Below are 26,630 nucleotides of genomic sequence, written 5' to 3'. Positions count from 1 at the left end.
TTTGTAAATGGCTAACACCACACAGTTGAAAGGATTATTATGGAAGCTGAATATCTGGAGGAAAAATTGATGTTATTCCACTTAAGGCAATAGGTGAAAGAAGAGATACAGTTTTATTTTCTTAGCAAAGATCAAAATAAGCAGCTCTGGCCCCTAAAGAAAGGGTATCCTGGCAAAATTAAGGAAAACTGGGGTCAATTCTAACAGGTAGTACAGTGCTATGACCTAGAAGACACTCAGCAAATATTAATGTTTGTGATAAGGAGCTGTGTAAGGATTAAGGTGTGTGTATCTGCATGTGGTGGGGAAGGGTTATAAAGACAAAACCCCAGAAGGAACCAAGTGGAGACAGATAGGTGGGGTGGTGGAGTCTGAGGGTAGAGGGACTGGGGTAGTGAGTCAGGAAAGAGAGAAGCAGGAATTGGGGGTCACTGAAAGAACAGGTGAGAATTTTTGTTACCATGTATTTACTGTGGAATAAGTCCCAAATCATATACCATTTGAGCTGAAAGGACTTGGGAGGTCATCTACTGCTATTTCCCATTTTATAGATTTTGAAAATGATTTCAATAAGCATTATAGATCTCATAATGTGCTAAAAATATTCACAGCTCTGGTATTAACAGTTGGGTCTCCAGCAATTCCCAAGCAAGCACATTCACACCCCCTTGTCCTGCACTGGTGGGAAGAAAAGGAGGCAGCCAGCACAGGGAGAGGGGGAGGGGAGAGCAGTGGGCAGAAACCCAGCTTCTGAGCTGGGGATGGAGGCAGCAGGTGGCCTGGGCAGGGGTGGGGGTGGGAGCGGGGCAGGGGCGGAGAGCAGGATAAGTAGCTCAGGCCTCTCAGCAAGGAACAACCTGGGATCTACTCTGAGCTTTCAAGCAAGGCAAGCTGTGGCTGGTGAGCAACAGGGCAGTGATAGGGGACCAGAGCCACGTGTCTGGGAGACTGTCTAGGCTATTTGTTATGGGGAAGACTCAGTGGTCAGGTTTGGGGCTGCTACTCTGGGCCAGTATCCTGTTGCTGGCTATGCCCAGAGGTGTCAGTCCTTACGGCGAGTTTTGCCACAACTGGATTGACAGTGCCCAGGTATTACATGAGGGCTTCGAGTGCCCAAGGGAATATGATGAGCCCACTGCCATCCTCTGCTGTGGGAACTGTTCTCTACGCTACTGCTGTGACACTCTCGCGGCTCGGCTGGATCAGGGAGTGTGTCCAGAGGACGTGCCCTGGGACTCAAGTGAGGTTACGCTTCCACCTCCAAAAGGTAATCCCAGGTCTGACGGCGTAGCAGAGGGGAATTGATACTGGTTGTGGGTTGGGGAGGGATATGTCCTCTTTCTACTGGGTTTATATATCTGTGCCAGAGGAATTCAAAATAGCTAGAATGGTAGATGGGGGGTGAGACAACTTGTGTTGGAACCCTAGTTCCACCACATCGCAACTGTGTGACTTTAGGTCAGGCATTTTGCTTCTCAGAAGCTGCTTCCTCATAAGCCTGCTGGTTTCATCAGGTTGGGAGGAGGCTGTGAGGAAATCAGATGGTTCCTATAAAATGCAAGGGTTTTTTTTATACCTGAGAGGAGTGGGCTTCAGGGTGGTCTTGAACCCAGCAACCTTGACCTACTTTGAAAAATTAGACCCCAAGACCCTTTGCCCCATAAATTTGCTTTCAAATTTAAATGCTTGTCAGGCAGCGGTTTGGAGTCCTCTGATTGTACACCCTCACCTGAGCTCTTGTGGAGGCCTTGGACTGCCTGGGCTAGGGGAAACCATTATTCATGAGAAATCCCTCACCAGTCTTCCTGACTGGTCTCAGTTTGAGATAGAAAAGTAGCATTTGTTTGTCTATCTAATAAATATTTATTAAGCACCTACTCTGTGCCAGATAGCAGAGACCTCGTGCTGAAAAACATTGCCCTCTCCCCAACCTCAAGGATCTGTGGGGGAAGGGAGGATTGTGGGAATTGGGACAGGGACAGGACATGGAGGAGAAGGGCTATCTGACCCTTCTTCCCACAAAGCAATTTTTAAGATAATTTTTCTCAATTGGACAATTGTTTGGTGCTCTTGAGCACATCTTGGGATCCTCTGCCTGGCCTACACACTCCTATTTGTCTCCCATGCCCCAAAATAGACTGAAAGTCCTAGGATGCCTGCAAAGCAGTTCTCCCCAGTCCCCAAACCCAAGGCTGCCCTGGAAGCTATGCATTCCTTTGGGCCTAGGATGCCCTTAGCCAGGAAAATTAAGTACCCATAGAGGCGGGAGGGGAGTTGGTGGGGGGGGTCAGTGTCAGATTTCCCCCAACCCAACGTGTCCTCTGTGTAGTGGCTTCACTGCTCAAGTCCCCAGATCTTAGGACTTAGGGCAGCCCAGAAAGTATTGGAAAAGACCAGCAGGCCTAGGAGGATGCTAGACCACAGCCATGAGTGGCCTCGTGTAAACCAGTTCTAACCCTGCCTTGCAGGATGGGTGAGGACTGAGGGGGCAACACCTGACATTATGCCTAGCACATGCATATATTTTAAATCTATATGATAATGTCTCCCTTGTCACTCTGGTTCCCCCTGCTCCCAGAGGGTCTACTATAAACTGCATGCCTAGCTAGCTGAGCTCCCGTTCCAGGGTCACTTCTGAAGTGAAAGAAGATCCCTCCTGTAACCCATAAAGCAGAGCAGAGGTGCTCACTTAGACCCCTGCAGAGCTTGCCCCACCACTCCTCTAGGCAGAAGTACTAAGAAGTCCTGCCTATTTTCCCTCTCAGACCCTACCTCTTGCAGAATGTACCCTTTCTTCTTTTACTCCCTTCCCCATCTTTTTTTCCTTTTGCCTGGAACTTTCATTACCTCTATTGTCTCTCAAGAGTCAGTAAATCACAGCGATTAAGATCTGGAGTCAGCACTGAATTTAAATCCTGTCTCTTGCTATTTAGCAACTGGTTCACCTGGGCAAGTTACTTTATCTTTGAGCCTCGGTTTATTCATTTGCAAAATAAGGCTATTGTGAGGATTAAATGAATGCATGCAAAACACTTAGCACAGCATCTGGCATTCAATAAGTGCTAAATAAATTGTATTGCCTTTCCTTGAAATTCCTGGTTAAATTTTGGCTCTTCCAAGAAGCCAGAATAAAACACATTCTTCTCAAAATTCCCAAACTTCAGTTACATGTTTGTCAGAGTCACCTTTCTAGTCGTCAGCTACTTCTTTACTTGTCTCTACTAGACTGAGGCAGAGACAGTGTCTTAATCATCTTTGCATTTTCTACAATGGGGAGGAGCACAGTGCCTGGCATAAATATACTCAGGAAATATTTATCAGATTTGTCTTGCCTCCCACTAAAATACAGTCACTTGTCCCATTTCTTCATGGCCTTTCTCTCAGTTGTCATAACTTTCTTTGATGGTGTAAGCTAGAGGTATTTCTCTCCAAGGCTTAAATATTTACTGATGGCATTTCTGGAACAATGGCAGGCAGTAAAAATGAGATTGCTTTGGGGAGGAGTGCCTGCTTGGTACCACTTAGACAATACTATGCAAATATCTGCCATGTCTCAAAACAGTCTTGCTCTCGAGTCCAGACACTTTGAGGCTTTAAAAAGGGTATACAGATATTGCTCTTGGAATGTTGGGCTGACAAAACCAGCTCATACAAGAATATGGAGCTTTATAGTTTCTGAAGAACTTTTATAATCACTAGTTCATGTGGTACTTACATTTGCTGATAACTAGTAAGCCTCATATATACTGATAACTAGTAAGTCTCTTAGCTTGTTGGCTTCCCCGTTCCACCGTAGCTGCCCCAGACATCTGGAATCCTTGCATGGTATCAGGGTTTTTTATTAAAGAGATTGCATTTGTACTCACTTCCAATTAGCTCAACGTGCTCAGGTGGTTTTTTATTTGTTTGTTTTGTTATTTTTGTTTTTGTTCTGTTTTGTTTTATTTTGTTGTTTGTTTGTTTGTTTTGAGACAGAGTCTCACTTTGTCACTCTGGCCAGAGTGCAGTGGTGTCATCATAGCTCACTGCAACCTCAAACTCCTGGGCTCAAGTGATCCTCCTGCCTCAGCCTCCCAAGTAGCTGGGACTACAAACATGTGCCACCACCACTGCGCTTAGCTAATTTTTCTATTTTTTGTAGAGACAAGGTCTTGCTCTAGCTGAGGCTGGTCTGGAACTCCTGACACCAAGTGATCCAACCTCCTCAGCCTCCCAGAGTGCTAAGATTACAAGCATGAGCCACCTTGCCTGGCCTGCTCTGGTGGTTTCATGGGCCAGTAAACATATCTAATTCAAGGGTGGTGTGAGCAAGAGTAGAATTTTTCATTCAATCTCCAAATGAACAAATTTGGATTTGAGTATCAGCTATACTACTGACAAGCAGTGGAGACCATCAGCATTTCATTTGTCCTCTCTGAATATCAACCTCTTCACTTATAAAATGGATATGCAGTACCTGGGTTGTTGAAGAAATTAAGAGATGATGGGAAAAAATCAGAAACAAACTAAGTGTCTATTGGTGGTGTAAAGGTTAAATAAATTATGACACAGAGACACAATGGCAGACAGCCAAAAAAAAAAAAAAGAAGAAGATTGAAGAAGTTCTCTATGAACTAATATGGAAAGATTTCTAGGATATATTGTTTGGTAGAAGAAAGCAAGGTGCAAAACAGTATGTGCTACCTTTTGTGGAGTGGGTCAGATGTGAGAATATAGATTTGTATTTGCCTGTGTTTGCATATAGGAACACTGGAGGGATACACAGGACATCAACAAAAGAAGTTACAAGGCTGGACACAGTGGCTCATGACTGTAATCCTAGCATTTTGAGAGGCCGAAGAGGGAGGATCACTTGAGGTCAGGAATTTGAGACCACCCTGAGCAACAGCAAGACCCCATCTCTACTAAAAATAGAAAAATTAGCTGGGCATGGTAGTGCACACCTGTAGTCCCAGCTACTCTGGAGGCTGAGGCAGGACGATCACTTGAGCCCAGCAGTTAAAGGTTGCAGTGAGCTATAATGATGATGCCACTACACACTAGCCCAGGAGACAGAGTGAGACCCTGTCTCAAAAAAAAAAAAAGTAGTTATATTTGAGGGGCTTCAAGGCGGTACTGTGTTAACAGGGATGAAGGAAGGAATGAGATTTCTCAATTGCATATCATTGTTTATGATTTTTATTTTTTAACCATTTGAATGTATTTTCTACAAAAATACTTAGAAAACTATAAACATTGTGCTAGCAACAGCAACTTTTTTGTAGCTTCCTAAAACCATTATGCTCTTCTGCATTGTACTTTATACATTTTGTTTTCTTTGTTTAGAATGCTCCTCCATTGCTTGTCCACCTTGCAAATTCCTAAATAAGAATTCTTTAGGAATTCTTAAAAACCCAGCTCTAGGCAAAAACCTCACTTCACTGTGTTTCCCAATTTATGTTTTAGAGTAACTCTGCTTCTATCTTCACTAACTCTGATTTCTAATTTCACCATTTTCTTCCCATTGAAAGCTACACCTGTCCTCAGGGAACCACACCTTAACCATCTCAGATAGAGCTGCCCACTCACACACTCTGATGTATCTTTGTACAGGTACCTGCTTGTGGCATGATTGTAATTGGTTGTTTTCAAGTCATCTTCCCAACTGGACAGAGCTCCTTGCAAGACAGGACCCATGTCTCTGTCACGTCTGATCCTACAGTGGACTATAGCATCAGACTAGCTATGATGGGTGAGACCCAGGCTCCAGAAAGCTCAGGCATGTGGGATACAGAGGCCTGTAGAGCCTCCCGAAGGGCAAATCCCAAATGTGAACCTCACCCCTGAAAAGCTTATTCTTCTCTTCCCCACCTGTTATGGGGCTGCCATACAAAAATTGAGCCACACCCCAAAATCTCAGTTCCTGCACTATCTCCTAGGACAAGGATGACTTACAAATCAGCTACCCCTTCCCAACAGTCTGTTAATAATCATTCTTGTAGTGGTGCTAAGTGACTATTTTCTGAGTGTGGCGAGTTCCAGTGCTCTCTAATGAGATAAGCCCTTGTATTTTCCAAATGCTCAGTAAGTTTGAGGATTTTGATCTTGCTTTATTAAAACCTTCATTTTTTCCAGACTAGAGTCTTCATATATTGGGTACGTCCTTTGTATTGGTGGGCCATCACTGCTCTTCGCAAGACCTCCATTTGTCCAGTTAAATCTCTCTTGAGGGATAGGGACAAGAACTGAACATATTATTTCCAGGTTCAGTCACCATAGTTTTTATGCAACAAGATTACCTTTAATTTTCATTTTAACCTTTCATTTTCGTTTTATTTAAAGTAAAAGATGAAAATCTAGACAGAATGGGAAAATAATGTTATGAAAACCCTGTGCTACTATATTCAGGACACCTGACTTTTGCTCTGACCTTCTCAGTAGCCAAGACTAAAGGTAAAAGCGTTTCCTTTTCTTTTTCCCTATTCTTGGAAGTGAAAACCCCATCTCAAGTACCCCAAAGATGAAGGAAAAAATTCCTTACAATTACTTCACAGTTTATAAATGTTTTCACACACTTTAGCTCCTTCAGTCCAGACAAAGCTATGAAGTAGATGCTGTCCCAGTTTTTCTGAGGTATATGTTGCAGCTCAAAGACATTAATTGACTTGTCCAAGGCCACATAATCTATAAGTTGCTCAGCCAATGAGTGGGACCCAGGGCTTATAACTGCTAATCACAAGTCTTCTTTCCACTTAAACCATAGTGACTTTCAAATGAACTACTATTGCCTTTTGGTATATGATACCCTTCCTCAGAGAGGTTCTGCATAGCGTTTCCACTTTAGGGCTACAGGACAGATGCCTTCAGTCCGTAACAATGCTTTACCACTTTTCCTGGGTAATTACTGGTAAGCCATATCTCACTGTCCCATAAATATCACTTGGATGACTTCCCTCTAAGCACTTGTATTACTCATGCCTACTTACACCAAAATTCATTTCTCTTGACTCAAAAGGCCTGAGGATTTCTTCTGTGGACATAGCATCTTCCTTCCTGGACAGGTTCAGTATAAGTTCCTGAAGAAAGGTGCCCGCATTGGTACATGCTCTGGGATTGCCAAGGATATAAAATGTCTTCCCTCTGCTGAACAGGTTGGCAGTAGACTCAGAAATGTGTAACTACCTAACTCTTTCTTCTCTTCATCCTAGGATCCGTCGAACTGCCCTTATTTATCGTGGGTTGCTCTTTTGTCACCGTCATCGTCTTCGGAGTCCTTGCTGGTGTTGTTTGCTGCCGGTGCCTTCGGTGTCAGAGAAAGGATTAACTTGAAAACGCTGAAGCTACTGTGTCAAGCTGTAATCCCACTCCCAGAAGAAATGCCTCACAAGGCCCACTGCTCCACTCCAAACCTGATGTCATCCCAGTCCTGCCTTTCACCACCCAGGAATGCCCGCGGTGCACCATCCTTACCATCCCTACACCAGTCACTAGGCCTCTGCACTGGCCCCTGTTTGGGCCTCCCCATATACCACCCTTATATCCCAGTATAACTATTTTGCCCCTTCCTCCCGCGTTGGCTGGCAAAACTTCAGATGGACCATCCTCTGGTCCGTATCCCCCAGGAACGTTAATCTAGGACCTCTTGCTGTATCCTGAAACTCATTGTTCAGGATAGCACCAAGTAAATGGGAAAACAAAGCTCATAAACCTTAAAAGTGAATTTCTGTTTTCTAAAAAAAAAAAAAAAAAAGAGTTGTGTTTTGGATATATAAGTGTCTCTTCTGCCTGCTTTTTAATAACAGTACACTGTGACTGCTGTCATTGCTTTTTCATAAAGAGGAGGAGGCTTCACTTAGAAACAGTATGATTTAGCTGATCAGTTGGGAAAATTATATCTTCAGTGGGAATGTTCTCATCAGTCCCAAGGTGGTCTTAAGGTTTCTGAATACATTAAAAAAATGTGGCCTATGTTTATATGTTGAGGGAAACTGATAAGAAGGCAGTATTTCACTTGTGCTGGTGAATGGTTATTGCAGTGTTAGCCATTTAAGCTCCCATTCTGGAGGCTGGCTACCTGTAAGATTATTGAAGTCTGGGGCTTCAGCTCACTTTGAGAGCTGTGGGACTTTGACTATCAGTGTGAAATACATACATGCATGCATGCATACATACATACATATTTCCTCCTTTTTCAGAGCAGTATTAAATGGAGAACTTTAAAGACAGCTAGAGGTCAATGGGGACTGCACCTGCACCTCACAGGAGAAAGTAGGATTTCTAGAAAAGGAATGCAGGTTATGAAGTGTAAAGGCAGTGGGAAAGAATTCCTTGTCTCTTCCCCAGGGCTGAAGCCTGCTGGTATTAATAGATGGTCTGACCTCTGAGATAATGAATCCAAAATACTTTGCAAAGAAGTAAACATGCAAAGCCTCCCCAGAGTAATCTCAATGGTTTAATATTCCAGTGTTCTTACAATTGCTAGTGAACAACTCCCTCTGACACCAGACAATCAGGTGGGGAGAGTTATTCGTAGTTTCCTCATGAATAGCTTCTTCTGGCCTTGTAGCCACTGAGGCCTGAATTAGAGACCTCAGGGACCCAGAAGTGCTTATAGGTTTAGTATAGATCAGATCTTTGGAATAATAAGAAAGGCCACTGCAGAAACTGAATTTAAAGATTTCCATCCTATTCACCTCCTTTGATATTGATTTGCCTACCACCACTTTGGTGATTTTGTCAGTCGTCCTTACACAGGCTGATTGATCAGTCACTTTCTTGTTCTATCATAGGCTTGGTTATCAGCTTTCTGTGTGACCTTGGGCAAGTCACTTCACCATTCTGGGCCTCAGTTTCTCCTGCAGAATAGGAAGATGGACTAGATAGTGATGATCCTTCCCACCTCCATCTATGACAGTGCTTATTTTTCTTTCTCTTTTTAGAGATGGGGTCTGTGCTCTGTCACCCAGGCTGGAGTGCAGTGGCATGATCATAGCTCACTGTAACCTCAAATTCCTGGGATCAAATGATCCTCCTGCCTCTGCCTCCCAAGTGGCTGGGACTACAGGTGCATGCCACCACACCTGGCTAATTAAAAAAAATTGTAGAGATGGGGTCTTGCTATGCCACCCAGGGCGGTCTCAAACTCCTGGCCTCAAGATAGCCTTTCACCTCAGCCTCCCAAAGTGCTGGGATGACAGGCATGAGCCATTGTGCTTGGAGAACAGTGATTGCTTCTTTTTCTTTCCTTCCTTCCTTCCTTCCTTTCTTTCTTTTCTTTCTTTCCCTTCCTTCCTTCCTTCCTTCCTTCCTTCCTTCCTTCCTTCCTTCCTTCCTTCCTTCCTTCCTTTCTTTCTTTCCTTTTCTTTTTTCTTTCTTTCTTTCTTTCTTTCTTTCTTTCTTTCTTTCTTTCTTTCTTTCTTTCTTTCTTTCTTTCTTTCTTTCTTTCTTTCTTTCTTTCATTTGTTTTAGATGGTCTTGCTCTGTCACCTGGGGCGAGAGTGTAGTAGTGTCATCCATAGCTCTCTTCAACCTCAAATTCCTGGGCTCCAGTCATCCTCCTGCCTCAGCCTCCCAAGTAGCTGGAACTATAGGCACACACCAACATGCCTAGCTAATTTTTCTATTTTTTGTGGGGACGGGGTCTCACTCAGGCTAGTGTTGAACTCCTAGCCTCAAGTGATCCTCCCACCGCAGCCTCCCAAAGTGCTAGGATTACAGCAGTGAGCCACCGTGCCCAGCCAACAGTGGTTATTTCTCATTGTACATTAGAATAATCTGGGAACTTGGAAAAAATACACATGGGGTCTTACCCCAGTCCAGCTACATCTGAATAGGGGAGCAAATATTGAAATTTTCTTTAAAAGCTCTCTGTGCAGCTAGGGCTGAGAGCCACTGATTTCTGATCTGTGCCTTCCCATCTCAGACTAGATCTGCTCCAACTTAGAAGCAGTCTCAAGGTAAGCGTATTTGTTTCTCATTGCTGCTGTAACAAATTACCACAAATTAAGCGGCTTAAACTAACACAAATTTATTATCTGATAGTTCTGGAGGTCAGAAGTCCAAAATTAGTTTCACTGTGCTAAAATCAAGGTGTAAGCAGGGCCAGTCTCTTCTGGAGGTTCTGAGGGGAGAATCTCTTTTTATTTCAGCTTACAGTGGCTGCCTGTATTCATTGGCTCGTGAGACCTTCTTCCATCTTCAAGTGCATCACTTCAATCTCTGCTTCTGTCTTCACATCACTTTCTCTGGCTCTGAATCCTCCTGCCTTCCTTTTATAAGGACCACTGTCATCATATCAGGCCCATGCAGGTAGTCTAGGAGGATCACCCCACTGCAAGATCTTTAATCACATCTGAAAGTTCCTTTTCCATGTAAGGTGATGTACTACAAGGTCTCAAGGATTAAGACATGGACATATATATGGGGGGGGAGGCGGCATTATTGAGCCTACCACAGTAATCTTTCATTTTTCCTACTGTATACACTGATTTAAGTGCCAGATAAAATATTCGGTTCTAGCTTGGATTTTCTTGATAAGAGAAAAGCGGAAAGTGTACAAGCGTGAAATAAAAGAACACCTTCCATTTATGTAATGCTTTACTTTCACATCCATTACCTCCTCTGATCCTTGCAATCAGCATAGGAGGTTGGTAGGATTAGCTGAGGCTGGGTGGAATAAAGTAAGATGTCCAAAGTAAGTCAAAGAGGTAGGATTTGGTATAGGGTTGCCAGATTTAACAAATAAGAATACAGGTAGCTGCTCAATGAAATTTTAATTTCAGATAAATCACACATTTGTTTTAGTATACATATGTCCTATGTAATATTTGGAACATACTACAAAAGTATTCATTGTTTATCTGAAATTTAAATTTCAGATTTAAATGCTGTATTTTACCTGGCAGCTCCCCCTTGGTGTGCTCACTCCATTATACTCCAGCTGTCTCTTGTTATTTCACGGTACCATCCTCTCGCTAGTACTACCATTATCAGTGGTATTTTAAAACTTTCCTTTTTATATAGTTTTATAATTTAGGAAGCTCTTTGACATATATATTATTTACTTTGCTCCTCAAAATAAACTTCCTCCTCCAAGAGACAAGCAGAGCAGGCATTATGAATCTCCACTCTACAGAGAGGAGTCAAACCCAGGAAAGGTCACTGACTTGCCCATGGTCACCTGAACCCTAGATCTTTTGCTCTTTCCTCTTATCCTGGACTTGGGCCCCCATGACATTCCACATACTTGTCTTCAAGGTCTCAGTTCTTTCCCCCTTTCCCAGCTCCTTAAATTCATCTCTTCAACACTTTACTCTCACCTCACGTAGACCTTGCTGCCACGTCTATAAGATGAGACCTTTTTTGTCCGAACCCCTGGCCTCCCAGGGCTAGGATGTTCTCATCCTAAAGCCTCCTTCCTGCAGGCTTCAGATCTCAGTGTGGTAATTCAGCCTTGCTGATCCTATGAACCACCTGTTCTGCCTCTCACTTATGGAGATGGAGAGGTGGTGTGCCTGAGAAGAAATGACTTAGTTCACTCATTTGTACACAGAGGCTGCCTTGTTCCAGAAAAGAATTTGAGGAGACGAGTGAAGCAAATTGCTGAGAACTTGGAGGATAGAACCAAACCGCAGAGCTCTGAATCCTGGAATGACCCCCAGGATTCCTACTGTCTCTCCAGAAGATCCTATGTATGGACTATGATGGAATTGGCCACAGGGACTTGGCAGGCTATAGATCAGAGATACCCCTCTCTTCTTTTACAGGAAACTGAGGCCCAGGGAGGAAAGAGTCATATGTGTGAGAGGCAGAGCTAGAGCTGGATCTCAATTCTTCCTAACTTCCAGTCCAGTTTACTTTCTGCCCACAAAGATGGGAAACTATTTTGTACCGTTTGTAACAATCCCTTGCTTTGATGATAGTACTAGACACTCTTAAGGACACACTCTTCTCATTCTCTTAGTCTTATGGTAGAATGTGAAAGTCCACTGATTTAGCCAGAGGCCAGAATTTAGCTGATAAGAGGCCCACTCCTAGCAGAAGTACCAGCAACCTAGGCTTGTTCCCAACTGTGTCTGCCCCTGACTTTGAACTGAAAACAGTTCAGTGATTCCCTCCCTCCCTTCCTAACAAGATACCCCACCACAATCTCCCACCCCACCCAGAAGAAAACAGAAGAGACTGGGGTAGGCTTCCAAGCTGTTCATATTAATAGATCCTGGCCTGGAGCATTTTATGCTAAGATACCTTCCTCGTTTATATCTCGCTCTGTCCAAATGTAAGGAGCAGCACTTAGCAAAGCTGGTTGAATCACTGGATGCCTATTTTACTGGGGTGCTTAAGAGTGAAGCCTACTTCTTTCATTCCCTGACCCTTCCTTCCTTCCTTCCTTCCTTCCTTCCTTCCTTCCTTCCTTCCTTCCTTCCTTCCTTCCTTCCTTCCTTCCTTTTTTTTGAGACACAGTCTCACTCTGTCACTCTTGGCTAGAGTGCAGTGGCATAATCATAGCTCACTGCAACCTCAAACTCCTGGGCTCAAGTGATCCTCTTGCTTCAGCCTCCCAAGTAGATGGGACTACAGGGGCATGGCACTGGCTGTTTGTGAACTGGGGTTAGTCACTTAACTTGGCTTCACCTCGATTGATTTCCTCATTTGTAAAATGAAAATCAGAATTCCTGCCCTGACTTGGGAAGCTGTTATGAGACTCGAATGAGATAATGAATATGAAAATTCCTTATAAATAGCAAAAGTCTATACACCATAGAGGGCAATTTTACAGTGAAGAGCACCCAGTGAACACTCGATGTCATCTATTCTCAGTAAGTCCTCATTGGAGAGCTATTGCTAACAATGACAATTGAAACCTTACTCGGAGGCCTGGCTCCAGTCCAAGTAAAGGGAACGGTAATTGCCAGATACCCCTCCCTTTCCTCGGGTTTAGAAGATGAATTTGAATGAACATTGCTTTAAAGGAAGATGGGCAGAAAGAAAGAAACAATTTAAGGTCTGTGAAATAGAAGATGTTCCCTCAGGGAGAGTGGTAGAATCAATACAAGCTACTATTGTTGACACAATCCCAATAAGAAATAGCACTGCCCACAAGCCCCATTTGGTGGTGCAGTTGAAGACAATGGATTTACTAGATGGAAAAAGGAATCTGAATAGGGAGTGGAGATTAACTTCCTTCAGCTCTTTGCATTCTTAAAGTTTCTATGAGCAGCCAGAAAACAACTTGCATGCTAAATCACCTTTCCCTCCCAAGAAGATGAATGTTTATTGTTGAGCTCTTAATCTCCAGGGGTTCCCCCTCCCCCAACAAGAGTTTAACAGGAAGAAGACTAGAGACAGTAGGGAGGTTTTGCTAAAACCGATTGCAGTGATTTGCAGAGGCAGTCTCCTGAGGAGGGTGCAAGAAAAATTTCCCCTTATTAAGAAAAAGAAAGAAAGAAAGGCCATCCATCTGTGGCTACAAGTAAACACCATCCCCAAAGCTTCAGGCCTAATTTTCAATTAAGAGAAATAAAGGTGGTTTTCTTAATTTTCCTGCTTCATTCCCAGAGAGTTTCTACTTTCCAAACTCATCTCTGACTAGAGACTGCGTTTGCAGAACTCTCAGACCATGCTGCTGAAAGAACTGTTAAAGTCCCAAGCAACGAGATTTGGGGCTTCTGGCAAAAGAATCTCACAGGTGCTTAGGGGCACTTAGTTGACAAATTACTTGAATTTCTCTCCTTTGATTCTCCTTAAACTTCAGAGAAATTGGGCAAAGCAGGCATTATTCATATTTCACTAATGAGGAAGTAGGTCCTGGGGAGTGATTTGTCAAGCATCTCAGAGTGATTAAGAGGCAGAGACAATCCAGGTGTTTTGACTGCCAGCTGAGGACTTTCCACAAAATATCATAGCTACCTAATCTAACAACCCTCCTCACTGCTCAGTAATCTCAGAGATCTCAAGCATGTTCTCTAGGAGGTAGTGCCAGTGACTTGCCCTGAAGTGTTATTTTTATGTTTCTGGGGACAATGTCTCACCCCAAAGGAATCATTTGAATGGTGTGATTTCTGGTTATCTGTAGCCAGGTTAGGGAGGAATCTGAGGAGTAAAGGGGCCTTTTTGGCTCCAGAAAAGGCCTCATCATATGGGCCCAGGTAAGATCAGCCAAGCTTATGGTAGGAAGCAGGCTGTGAAACCTCTAGCCTGGCTTTAGTATCTACAGAGATTGGAGAGTGTTCTGAGATGAACCAGGATGTGAAGATTCCATTTCTGTCACCACTGATGATTCATTTTGGTTTGTTCTTTGGTAATAAATGATTACATCCAGCACAGGCCATTTCCTAGGGTCAGTGATCTGGAAAGGTCCTTAGAGCCCTTTGGCTCTAGCTCTATTTACTGTACAGCTGGTAAAACAGAGGCCCATCCAGGGCACAAGGCTTAGGAGGCACAAGTGATAAAAAGTGAGTGTGGGCCTGGTGCAGTGGCTCACGCCTGTAATTCTAGCACTCTGAGAGTTCGAGGTGGGTGGAATGTTTGAGCTCAGGAGTTCGAGACCAGCCTGATCAAGAACAAGACCCCATCTCTACTAAAAATAGAAAGAAAGTATAGGGACGACTAAAAATATATATAGAAATAATTAGCCAGGCATGGTGGCACATGCCTGTAGTCCCAGCTACTCGGGAGGCTGAGGCAGGAGGATTGCTTGAACCCAGGAGTCTGAGGTTGCTGTGAGCTAGGCTGACGCCACGGCATTCTAGCCTGAGCAACAGAATGAGACTGTGTCTCAAAAAAAAAAAAAAAAAAAAAAAAAGAGTGAGTGTGAGGGTTCGGAGTAAGGTTTGCTATATCTGATAAAGGAGTGATAGGGAGAGTGGGCACCTGGGATTCAGCATTGCTTGTAATAGTGAAAAAGTTGGTAAGCACACACTTCAGTCTCTAGGAACACCAAAGAATGTTTAAAACAAGTATTACAGATGATAAGCTATCATCTTTATTTATAAAGGGTGGCAGTGTTTATTTAATTCTTAATATATGGTTGTCAAATGAATGAATATGTACACAGTGACTGCTTGATACAGACTGACTGATGCAGACAGTGGTGGAGGTAGCTAGTCAACACCCTTTGCTCTTAGACTGTAAGAGCTAGAAGGAACCTTAGAAATCATCCAATCACTTTTCCATTTTCCATTTTATAAATGGGGAAACTGAGGCATAAGAAGAAACAATGATTTGCGTATAATCGTATAGCCAGTTAGTGGCAGAGCTAGTACTCTAGTCTTCTGACTATAAAACCAACACTTTCCCTTCCATATCACATCATTTTACAAAGTCTCAGAGAAGGTAAGTGTCTGGCCTAAAGTCACACAGCTCAGCAGTGCTAAAGCCAGGACTAAATACCAAGTCTTCTGATTCTCAGGCCACAATCTTTCCACTCCTCTGGAAGAAGAATGATAATAACAATAAGAATGGTAATTCTAGGCCAGGCACAGTTGTTCACACCTGTAATCCTAGCACTCTGGGAGGCCAAGGCAGGACGATCACTTGAGGCCAGGAGTTCAAGACCAGCCTGAGCAATGAGACCTCCATCTTTACAAAAAATAGAAAAATTAGCCAGGCATAGTGATGCCACTACACTTTAGCCAGGGTGACAGAGTGAGATTTTTGTCTTAAAAACAAAAAACAAACAAACAAAAAAAAAACAAGAATGGAAATGCTACTGAAGGGCAGAAGGGGGAGCAGGAGTGACTCCATGACAGGCTGAATCTCCTGACACAGGCCTAAGTTTTGGTTTCCCCAAGATGGGTGGGCCTAAGTCACGAGTTCCTGAGACGGGTCCCCCTCTTCCTGCCCAATGACTCTGCAAAACAGCTGGAAAAGTATTGGGACGTGGAGCACCTTGGAGCCAACCAATCAGCAGACAACTCGATCAAGCCACCTTTGAAGGAGCAAATGAACTAAGGGGGGAGGGGGAATGGTGTGCACAGCGTATGTAACCTACTGAAAAGCATAAAAGCTTAGTTTTTACCCCAGGGCGGGGTCCTAGTTCGTAAAGAGACCACTGCGTTGGTGCTCTGGGACTTGGACCCTGGCTCGGGCTAGCCAGTAAACTCCTTTGCCTTTTGCAGCCTTGGACTCTGCCACTCTGTTCCTGGGGCCGAACGGGGAACCGGTTCTAACACTACCTATTATTTATTGAGTACTTACTATGTGCCAGGCATTGTGCTAAGTATTGTCTTTTTAAGCTTCGGAATAACCTTATGAGGTAGACAGTACTACAGCCTCCATTTTATATTTGAAGAAATTGAGATTTTGAGAGGCTAAATTTTCTGAATCATAGCTGGGATTCATACCCAGATCTGACTCCAAAGCCTCTGTTCTTAACCACTATGCTCTATTGCCTCTCAATAGATACCAGGAAAATCAAGCCAGAGGTTAGTTCTGAAGACCTTATTGGGGCTCTAAAATAAATGTCTGGGTTTGCAGAATCATTTTTTTTTTCAGTAAGTTCTTTGGGTAGATATTAATGTCATGCATTTTCCTGTTAGAGAATTTGAAAAACATAAAAAAGTATACAAAAGAGAAAATAAAAATCACCATAATCCTACCACCCTGACTTAATATGTTGGTGTATTTTTCCCCATATTGTGATAGAATAAAACTTTATATAGCCTGAATTCTATGATTCAAAAGACATATGTGGTCAATTTATAGAATCTGTGAACTAAAAGAATCTTCCCAAATACATTCCAAAGGGATGGCCAGTCTTCAAATTGCCCATATTAGTTCCTGTGGAAGTCTGTATACTTTGCTACCCCCAGATCATAAACACTAGTTTATCACCTGTGAGCAATTTTACTGACTATCAAATTTAGTGCTTCTCAACGTATATTCCATAGAACACTAATCTTCCAAGATACTCTGGGGAAAAGAAGTTCTATGGTTGACTAAGATTGGAAAATGCTATACACTAAGCTCTCTCACTGAGATTCACAATGTTCAAAGTTCTTCAGGAAAGAGACCTGTTTAGGCAGAATTTTTCCAGGTTTCTTTCATGCTGTAACCCTTTTTCTACAAAACGCCTGTAGTATCTAATATCACTTTGGAAAAGGCTGATCTAATTAAGATGACCAACCATCCAGTTTGCCTGGTACTGAGGAGGTGCCCATGATGTGGAACTTTCAGTTTTAAAACCGTAAAAGTCCTGGGCCAACAGGGACAAATTGGTCAGCAGAGATCGAATGTGAACTTCATCTCCTTCTCTCCCATTTTACAGACAAAGAAATTAAAATCTAGAGAGGAAAAGGAAATTTTTCATAGCTATCCAGCATCAAAATTAGAATTTAAACTCAGAACTCATGGATCCACGGCAGTAATCTTTATATACTATACTAGGCTAAGAGTTGTTGGGGAGAGTAAAAATAAAGAATCTGAGAAACTTATTCATGACTATTTCTTTGCGATAATAGCCCTGCTAAATGTGAGTTAGGCATTAAGACCTACAAGATGGACGACCCTGCACTGGACTTTTACTGAGTGATGCCTACAGGAGGAAAACAGGGCTGCCTGTGGCCCAAGTATGAGGCTGGTAGAAAGCTAGTTGTCAGCAGTTTCTCCTTTCTGATCTTCTTTTGCTGGCATTTGCTCAAGCTCAGTTAAAGAGTTAAGAGTTTTACGTTTTATTTGGACTTCTGCCTGGCAATTGTGGAATGTGTTTTTGTAGGCTGATTTTTCTATTCCCTGAGAAGATTGCATCCTATTTTCCCTTTCCTCAAACCTCTCACAAATCTTTACCCCCTCAATTTCAGCTGATGACCTTGCCTCATACTTGATTTAGAAAATGGAAGCCATACAAAGCAAACTTTTCTCCCTCCCACAACACCCTACTGCCTCTTCAGCCATATTTTCTGCCTTCTTTTATGCTACGATATAAGAAGGTCTTAATTCTTAGCTAAGACCACTTGTGCTCTCGATCCCATCTCTTCTTGTTCCCTTTTGTATCCCCAGCGTCCAGTACACAGGGCCAGACACATGGCAGACAAGCACTCAACATTTGACAAAGGAGTAAATTTGTGAATGAAGGAGTGAGATATTTCTCTCTCTGGATTTCAGTTTCTCTTATCTGCAAGAGGAATTTCAAAGAGGTGCCTTGGGTTGGGTGAGAAGGCTTTCCCTGCTGTTTCAGAATAGTTCTGTTTTTATCTGTTTTACATATCAAAATTCCACATTAGGCCTCTTTTTGAAGAAAGGATTTTGTGCCCCACCACCCCAAAAGACTTTGAAAACTACAAGCTCCGTTAATTCAAAAAGTCCTTTCAGTTTCAAATGATGGATCTTGAAATCTGTTGGTGGTTCTTTCAGTCGGTCAAGTAACATTTAGCAAGACCTTCGGGTATGAAATGTGAATAAGAACGTTACTGAGGTTTCAGTCCTTATTTCCAAGGCCTACACCCCTAGAACCCAGACTTCTAAAGCATAAAGATAAATTAAAAAAATATATGCTCACATTCTAAAAACTCTTCACTTTACAAAAAAAGATTGACAGCACTTTTAAATGATAATCGCCACTACTGAACTTCAAATGTAATTTAACATAAATTAATTCTCACCCAATTTTTAGTTACCTCATTATAGCTGACTGAGATCCACCGCTATTCTTTAAGATATTTGATCCTCTTGGCTTTCAAATGTCTACACAAATTATGAAATAGTTTTACCCACTGCTTATTACAAATAGCAACTAGCAAGGGATGGTGCAAACAGATGCTCTCTGAAGACTTGCTCATGGCTTGCCCCACATCCCATTTTGTAGCACCTCTGGTATGCACTTGGGAGCCATTATATAGGCAGCCTAGGGAGTCTTACAAAGGCATACTTTTCAGCTTTGCCAACAGGCAAAGTCTTGTGACTTTGGAATGACGCATTCTTGACTTCTCGATTTTCCGTTTTTCTCTGTTCCTCTTGTTTTGAGGGGTGCATTACCTGCTTTAGAGATTATTTACTCAGAAGAAGCATGAAAGTGATATTGTATTTCCATCTATTTACACTGTTTCCTCAGTTTGGAGCTTATGAAGTCCTCTTCCCGCCCCCGCCCTCACACCGTTTATCAAGAATGGGGAATCTAGCCAGTGAGTTACAAAATGTGGAAAAGTGCATGTGTGTGTCTGTGTTATGGACTGATTTGTGTTCCCTCAAAATTCATATGTTGAAATCCTAACCCCTGAGTTCCATCGGGAGTGGGAGCAGAGAGTGGACCTCAAAGAGCCCTGAGCAGCCCCACAGCCGCCAGCCTAGTTACCATCACACATCGGGCGGAACCGCAGCTGCTGCAGCCGGCCCCAGTCACCATAACCACAAGCATGAGGCCCAGACCCCGCAGCCTCCCGGGCCCCACCTACTCTGCCGCCGCTGCCCTCACCCTCAGCGCTGCGCCTACGCCAAGCCCGGCACCACAGGCGGTGGCCCAGAAAGCAGTGGCTTGGGCGCCGCCTGCCGGCGGGGACAAGAAGATCATCACAAGGAAGGTTTTGGGAACAGTAAAATGGTTCAATGTAAGAAACAGGTATGGTCACATCAATAGGAATGACACCAAGGAAGATGTATTTGTACACCAGATTGCCATAAAAAAGAATAACCCCAGGAAGTACCTTCACAGCATAGGAGATGGAGAGACTGTGGAGTTTGACGTTGTTGAAGGAGAAAAGGGTGTGGAGGCAGCAAACGTTACAGGCCGTGGTGGAATTCCAGTTCAAGGCAGTAAAAATGCAGCAGACCATAACCGTTATATATGCTATCCACATCTCAAGGGTCCGCCACGCAATGAGCAGCATAGTGAGAGTGGGCAAAAGAACGAGGGATCAGAGAGTGCTCCTGAAGGCCAGGCCCAGCAACGCCACCGCCCCTAAGGCAGGCAAAAGTTTCCACTTTACTACATGTGGAGACCCTGTGGGCGTCCACCACAGTATTCCAACCCTCCTGTGCAGGGAGAAGTGGATGCTGACAACGAGGGTGCATGCAGGAAAACAAGGTAGAGCAGTAAGACAGAATATGTATCAGGGTTGTAGACCACAATTCCACAGGGCCTTCCTTGTCAAAGACAGTCCAGAGAGGACGGCAATGATAAAGAGAATTAAGGAAATGAGACCCAAGATCAGCAGCCGCCTCAACGTTGGTACCACCACAACTTCACTTACCAACACACAGATGCCCAGAAAGCCCTAAACCGAAAGATGGCAAAGAGATGAAACCAGCCAATCCACCAGCTGAGAACTCGTCTGCTCCCTAACCTGAGCAGGGCAGGGCTGAGCAAATGCTGGCTTACCATCTCTACTGTCATCCGATTTAGTCATCCAACATGAAGAAATGAATATGAAATTCCAGCAATAAGAAATGAACAAGAGATTGGAGCTGAAGACTTTAAGTGCTTGCTTTGCCCATTGACCAGATAACTAGAAGTATCTGCATTATTTATACAGCATAGTGTTTTTATTATTTTTACCTAAGGACATCTTTTTTGTTAATAACAAACTTTTTTTTAAAACTCTGCTTTTTCTCAATATGCCTTTAAAGGTTTTTAAATTGTTTCATATCTGGTCAAGTTTAGAATTTAAGAACTTCACTTTTAATTTGTAATAAAAGTTTACAACTTGATTTTTTCCAAAAAGTCAACAAACTGCAATCACTTGTTCATAAAGGTCTTAAAAAAGAAGAAATCCTAACCCCCAAGGTGATGGTATTAGGAGGTGGGGCCCTAAGTAGGTGGTTTAGCACAGCCCTCATGAATGGGATTAGTGCCCTTATAAAAGAGACCCTGGGAACTCTCTCACCCCTTCCACCATGTGAGGATATAGCAAGAAGACAGTGTCTATGAATCAAGAAGCAGGCCCTCACCAGACACCAGATCTACCAGCGGCTTGATCGAGGGCTCTCAGCCTCCAGAACTGTGAGAAATAAATGCTTGCTGTTTAAGCCACCCAGTGTATGGTATTTTTGTTAGAGCAACCTAAATGGATTAAGTGTGTGAATGTGGATGTGTGTATGAAAAGAAACTGTGTGGGAACGGTGGGGTGAGGGGAGGAAGGAGATTCTCTCTCTCTCTCAACTTAGCTAAGAAAGGGATATTTTCACCACGCCTAATCTGCCTTATTTATTCTTCTAACCAGCACTTCATGAAGAATGAAATATACATCAAAATTATACTTTTTACAACCCTAGGTCTTTGATCATGCTGTTCCAGCTGCCTGGAATGCCTTCTCCTCTTCCAACCCTGTCCACTTGGCAACCTCCTATTCATTCTTTAAAGGTTAGTTTCAAATATCATTTTTCTGAAGTCCTTCCTTAGAACTCCCATCTTTACCTCAAGTAGAATTAATTGTTCTTTTGTCTAGATTCTCATAACATTTTTAAAACACTTCTCCTACAGTATGTACCATATTGCATTGCTGGATTTGCTTACACATCCATATTCCTTACTGGACTAAGAGTTTGCTGAGCATAGTGACTGAGTTACCAGCGTGTATGTCAGTGTTTGGTGCATGGTAGACCTCAATAAGTGTTTGTTGAATGAATGAATGATCCCTCTTACCTCAGACCCTGCTAAATGTTCTCTCCTCAGTGAGGCTTTCCCTGACAACCCTATCTAAAATAGCAACCCTAGTTACTGTCTATCCCATTAACTTCTTTCCTTTTTCTTCATAGCAGTAATCATTAATATTATATATATATATTTCCTATGTTTTTATTATCTGTCTCCTTCACTCCATGAGAGCAGACATCTTGTTTGGTCATTCTTGAATTCCTAGTACTTGGAACAGGGGTCAGACACATAGGAGGCACATATTTTTGATAAATGAATGAATCTCAATGTTCCATCTCTAAAGGACATAGTGGGTGTTTAATGAACATACATGAACTACCTTATAAGACTGCTATGAGGATCAAATAATTCAATATTTGAGAAATTTTTTTCTGTGGACTATAAGTGCCACAGAAATGTAATAATTACTAATATTAACACAATAATCTTTTTAAAGTTTTATTTTATTTTTAGTTGATACATCATAATTGTAAATACTTATGGGGTACAATGTGATGTTTCAATACATGTATACATTGTGTAATGATCAAATTAGGGTAATTAGAACATCCATCACTTTAAACATTTATTATTTCTTTGTGGTGAGAACGTTCAAAATCTCTTCTAGCTATTTTGAAATATATAACACATCATTGTTAACTATATTTACCCTACTGTGCAATAGAATCTTAAAATAACAAATTCCTAGATTCCACATTATCCATAAAGATTTTGTAGCATCAGTTTTTCAAATCCTTATCCCAGAAATCCAGAATGAGATGGGTTTACTTCAGAATTTTATAAGAACATTTCAGGGACTATTTTAGCAATAATTTATTAAAAGCTTTCAATGGTATTTTAGCAGAAGGCACAATTTTCTTGCGCAAAACTGAAAGAAATCCACAAGAGAATAGTCTGGTATCGTTTTTTTACAAAGATAAGAAATAGTTTATGTCCATATTAGTAAAGACTTAATTAATATAGTTGCAGAATGTACTCATCAAGGCCAAAACCAGATTTATCATGAACAGGTACTTGGTAGACAATGGATGGAGAATTTTAAAATGAATGCACTACTATAAATCACACAAACTGTCAATTTCAATAGTAACTATCAGGCACTGAAAAAGCTTTTGCCTTCCTGAAAGAAATATTACTTTGAATTTTTTTAAAACAGCAATTTGGGTAAATTTTCCTCCAGCTGATTAATGCCATATTTTTATTTTTTTTATTTTTATGTTTTGACACAGAGTCTTGGTCTGTCACCTGGGCTAGTGTACATTGGCATCATCATAGCTCACTGCAACCTCCAAACTCCTGGCCTCAAATGATGCTCCTACCTCACCTTCCCTAGTTGCTGGAACTACAGGAGTACACAGGAGTGCACAACCACCACCACCACCACCACCCTGGCTAATTTTATTCTATTTTTAGTAGAGACAAGTTCTCACTGTTGCTCAGGCTGGTCTTGACCTCCTGACCTCAAGGGATCCTCCTCCCTCAGCCTCCCAGAGTGCTTGGATTACAGGCATGAGCCACTACACCCAGCCTAATTAATGCTTTAGATAAGAAAACTAAAACACACATAATTGTTTTTTTTTCCAGGGGGGGAATTTTAAAAAGTTTTGCAGTTGAGAAAGAAATGAAATAAGTTGGCTTCTCTCTATATTCCATTTTGATTTAAAAGGAAAACCACTAGCATCTGCTGTAAGAAAATCACTGAAAATGTCAAATACTTCACACATTGTAGTCTATTTGTGAATGATATTATCATTTATCTATTACAAGAAATACAGATATCACAATGTATCCAGTTACCAGCAAGTTTTAGGCTTCAAAATTAATTATACAAAATCAGAATTTATAGTTGTGTATATACCTATATGATCTACTCTGTTCAGTCCCTACTGAATTTAAGTTAAAGTAGGTGATGAAGTTTTGTGGAACACTGGGAAAAAAATGTCTGTATAATCCATAATTTGATCATGGACAATATGCAAAATTATTCTGTGGAATTAAAAAAGACCTATTACATGGATCAACTCTCCAAATGGTGGCTCATGTCTGCAATCTCAGCACTTTCGGAGGTCAAGGTGAAAGGATCACTTGAGCCCAGGACATAGAGGTTGTAATGAGGTATGATGGTGCCACTGCACTCCACCATGGGCTACAGAATAAGATCCTCTCTCATAAAAAAGAAAAAGTAAACAAGAGGGTTGGATTACATAATCCTTGAGGTGTCCTCCAGGTCTAAAACTCTCTGATTTCATATTCATGTGTGAATCACCCATTCATGGATGAAGACTAGAGAATTAGTCCCTTATTTATTTATTTATTTATTTATTTATTTATTTATTTATTTATTTATTTATTTAATCTTTAGAGACAGGGTCTTGATCTGTCACCCAGGCCAGAGTGGACTGGCATGACCATAGCTCACTGCAGCCTTGAACTCCTGGGCTCAAGTGATTCACCTGTCTCAGCCTCTCAAGTAGCTGAGACTACAGGAGTGTGCCACCATGCCCAGCTAATTTATTTTTTTTTAATTTTTGTAGAGACAGGGTCTCACTATGTTGCCCAGGCTGGTCTCAAACTCCTGGTCTCAAGCAATCCTCCTGCCTTGGCCTCCCAAAGTACAATTATTATTTTTAAGAGAGTTCTCTTCCCTCTCATCTTTAAAGTATCAATGGGAAGAAAAAATCTTTTAAAACTTACTCTATTTCACCTGATTACATGGGCTTTTTTTTTTTTTTTTTTGAGACAGAGTCTCGCTCTGTTGCCCAGCTAGAGTGAGTGCCGTGGTGTCAGCCTAGCTCACAGCAACCTCAAACTCCTGGGCTTAAGCGATCCTACTGCCTCAGCCTCCTGAGTAGCTGGGACTACAGGCATGCGTCACTATGCCCAGCTAATTTTATATATACATTTTTAGTTGGCCAGATAATTTCTATTTTTAGTAGAGACGAGGGTCTCGCTCTTGCTCAGGCTGGTCTCAAACTCCTGACCTCGAGCGATCCACCCTCCTTGGCTTCCCAGAGGGCTAGGATTACAGGTGTGAGCCATCGCGCCCGGCCTACAAGGGCTTATTTTAAATCTTGGACAACAGCTGATTTATACTAAGCTAGGGCAGCTTACAAGTTCTACAGTATAAAGCTATAGGATAAGAGAAGGAACCAAACCACCTTTTGGGAGTAGAAGTTAAGGTCTGACCTTAAAACTTCCATTTGCATAAATGGAACTGTCATTACATGCAGCAAGTTCCTATTTTTTTAATTCCATGATTGTATATGAAATGTGACTGTCAGTGTGAGGTAGAAATGCAGTTAACCCTGAAGTAAATGTTCAGCCTAGTGCAGAACAGATGATAGTTGTAAGTCTTATTTAAACTCTTGAATCAAAGAGATTAACATATCCATTAGGGAACACTTGTTACGTACATCAGACTAATGCTATTCCTTAAGGGCATGTCAACAAGTTCAGCAAACAGTGGCTTCTTGCTCTTAATCTTCTACACTCAAACACCCAGGATTAAAGCAGGAGGTGGTATGTAGGCCCAGTAGATGCTAAGAGAGCTAAAAAGTCCAACAGCAGCCAATTTATCTTCATTCTACCAAATAAAGAAGTTCCTAGTCAATCCAGTGTCCAGAAATGTCAATCTCTGATGCTGAGTTATTTAACATGAGAATCAAACCTTTAAAAGGTGGTCTGACTGATACATTTATACAGCTATCTGTTCTAATAACTTAGACAGGGTTCCTAGGTACTTTAAACATCCATTTGGGGCATTATTATATAACAGAGACAGGCTCTAACTCTTTTCAGACTCACTAAGGACAGAACAAGAGTAACGAGATTTACTTTGAAGGAAGAAGAATTGAGGAAGGAACATGATTTAACCCTGAAACAGGTGAATTATGTAGGCCATAGACAGTAACATCTGTAGATCTTTAAGAACAAAGGTGATCTACAATACCCTTATCTGGGTTCACTGCATATATGCCAGTGAAGAAATATATTAGGTAATATATGAGACATGTTGAATATTAATGAATTCATAGTTAAAATGTGATGAAGAATCAGTGCCCGCTAGAAGGTTTGCCTAGGTGTTTGTATTATAATAACTTCCTTGGAAATCCCAATACAAAGAATAAGAAGCTTATTCAGGATTCAACAAGCTGGAAAACTAGCTATTGAATTAAGTAAAGAACTGGCTCCTTCAACCATCCAGTAGATATCTTTCTCCAAAATAGGCATGTGATCTTGGGCAAAATACTTAACCTCCCTAGACCTCAGTTTCCCTCTCTGAAAAATGCAGTAGGAGGGTGAACTAAATTAATTTTAATAATTCTTCCAATTTTAATATTCTATGACTAAAACTAAGAATTACACAAAATGAAATGGTCGGCTAGATTTTGAGAGATAAGCCTAAAAAAATCATTTTTGAAGCTAATGGATGGGGAAACAGAGGGAAAAATTGACATCAGTCAGAGAGATTCTGCAAAATAAAATTATAAATGTAAACAACCAGAGAGTGTAGGGAACCACTAGCTTGGAGGATTCCCTTTCCAAACATTCAAGTTGCTTCCCTCATGCTGATTCCATAGACACATGTGGGAAACCAAAGCACATCAAGCCCAGCTAGAGAGCTCCTCTTGCTTATGGTTTTCTATGAAAGCATACCAAATGGTGTGTTTTTCTAACAACATCATACAGTAAATCTTAACTAATTAGGTGTAATTGAGGATGAGGTAGGGGTGAGGAAGGGGAGGGAAGTTTGAATTAACATTTAGATGTCTAAATTATTGACCAGATTTAAAATGTGCAGGGTTATTACTTTTAAGAGGATATGATAACTCATTAGGTTAACAAAGCCCCTTTTTATCTATCAAAATAAGTTGTGTCCTTCAAGGGCCACCTCTAAATTCTCTGTTCTTTGTGAAGCCTTCCCTAATATCCCTCAATCAGAAAGAATTATTTCTTTTTTATGTTCCCACAATGTGTTAAGCACTTATGACAAAATATGATTCTGGAAAGTATTTACAGGTCTGTCTCTTTCACTATATTGTAAATCTACTCTGTAGCATCTCTG

General features: G+C 41.8%; 1 pseudogene; it reads left to right on the top strand.

Moving 5' to 3' along the window:
* The first annotated feature begins 1,029 nt into the window (after positions 1–1,029).
* LOC123628244 lies at positions 1,030–20,314 on the top strand (annotated as a pseudogene).
* The last annotated feature ends 6,316 nt before the right edge of the window (positions 20,315–26,630 follow it).

The sequence above is a fragment of the Lemur catta genome, chromosome X (genome assembly GCF_020740605.2).
Source record: "Lemur catta isolate mLemCat1 chromosome X, mLemCat1.pri, whole genome shotgun sequence".
NCBI classification, from domain to species: domain Eukaryota; kingdom Metazoa; phylum Chordata; class Mammalia; order Primates; family Lemuridae; genus Lemur; species Lemur catta.
This window is presented reverse-complemented; position numbering and strand designations above follow the sequence as displayed.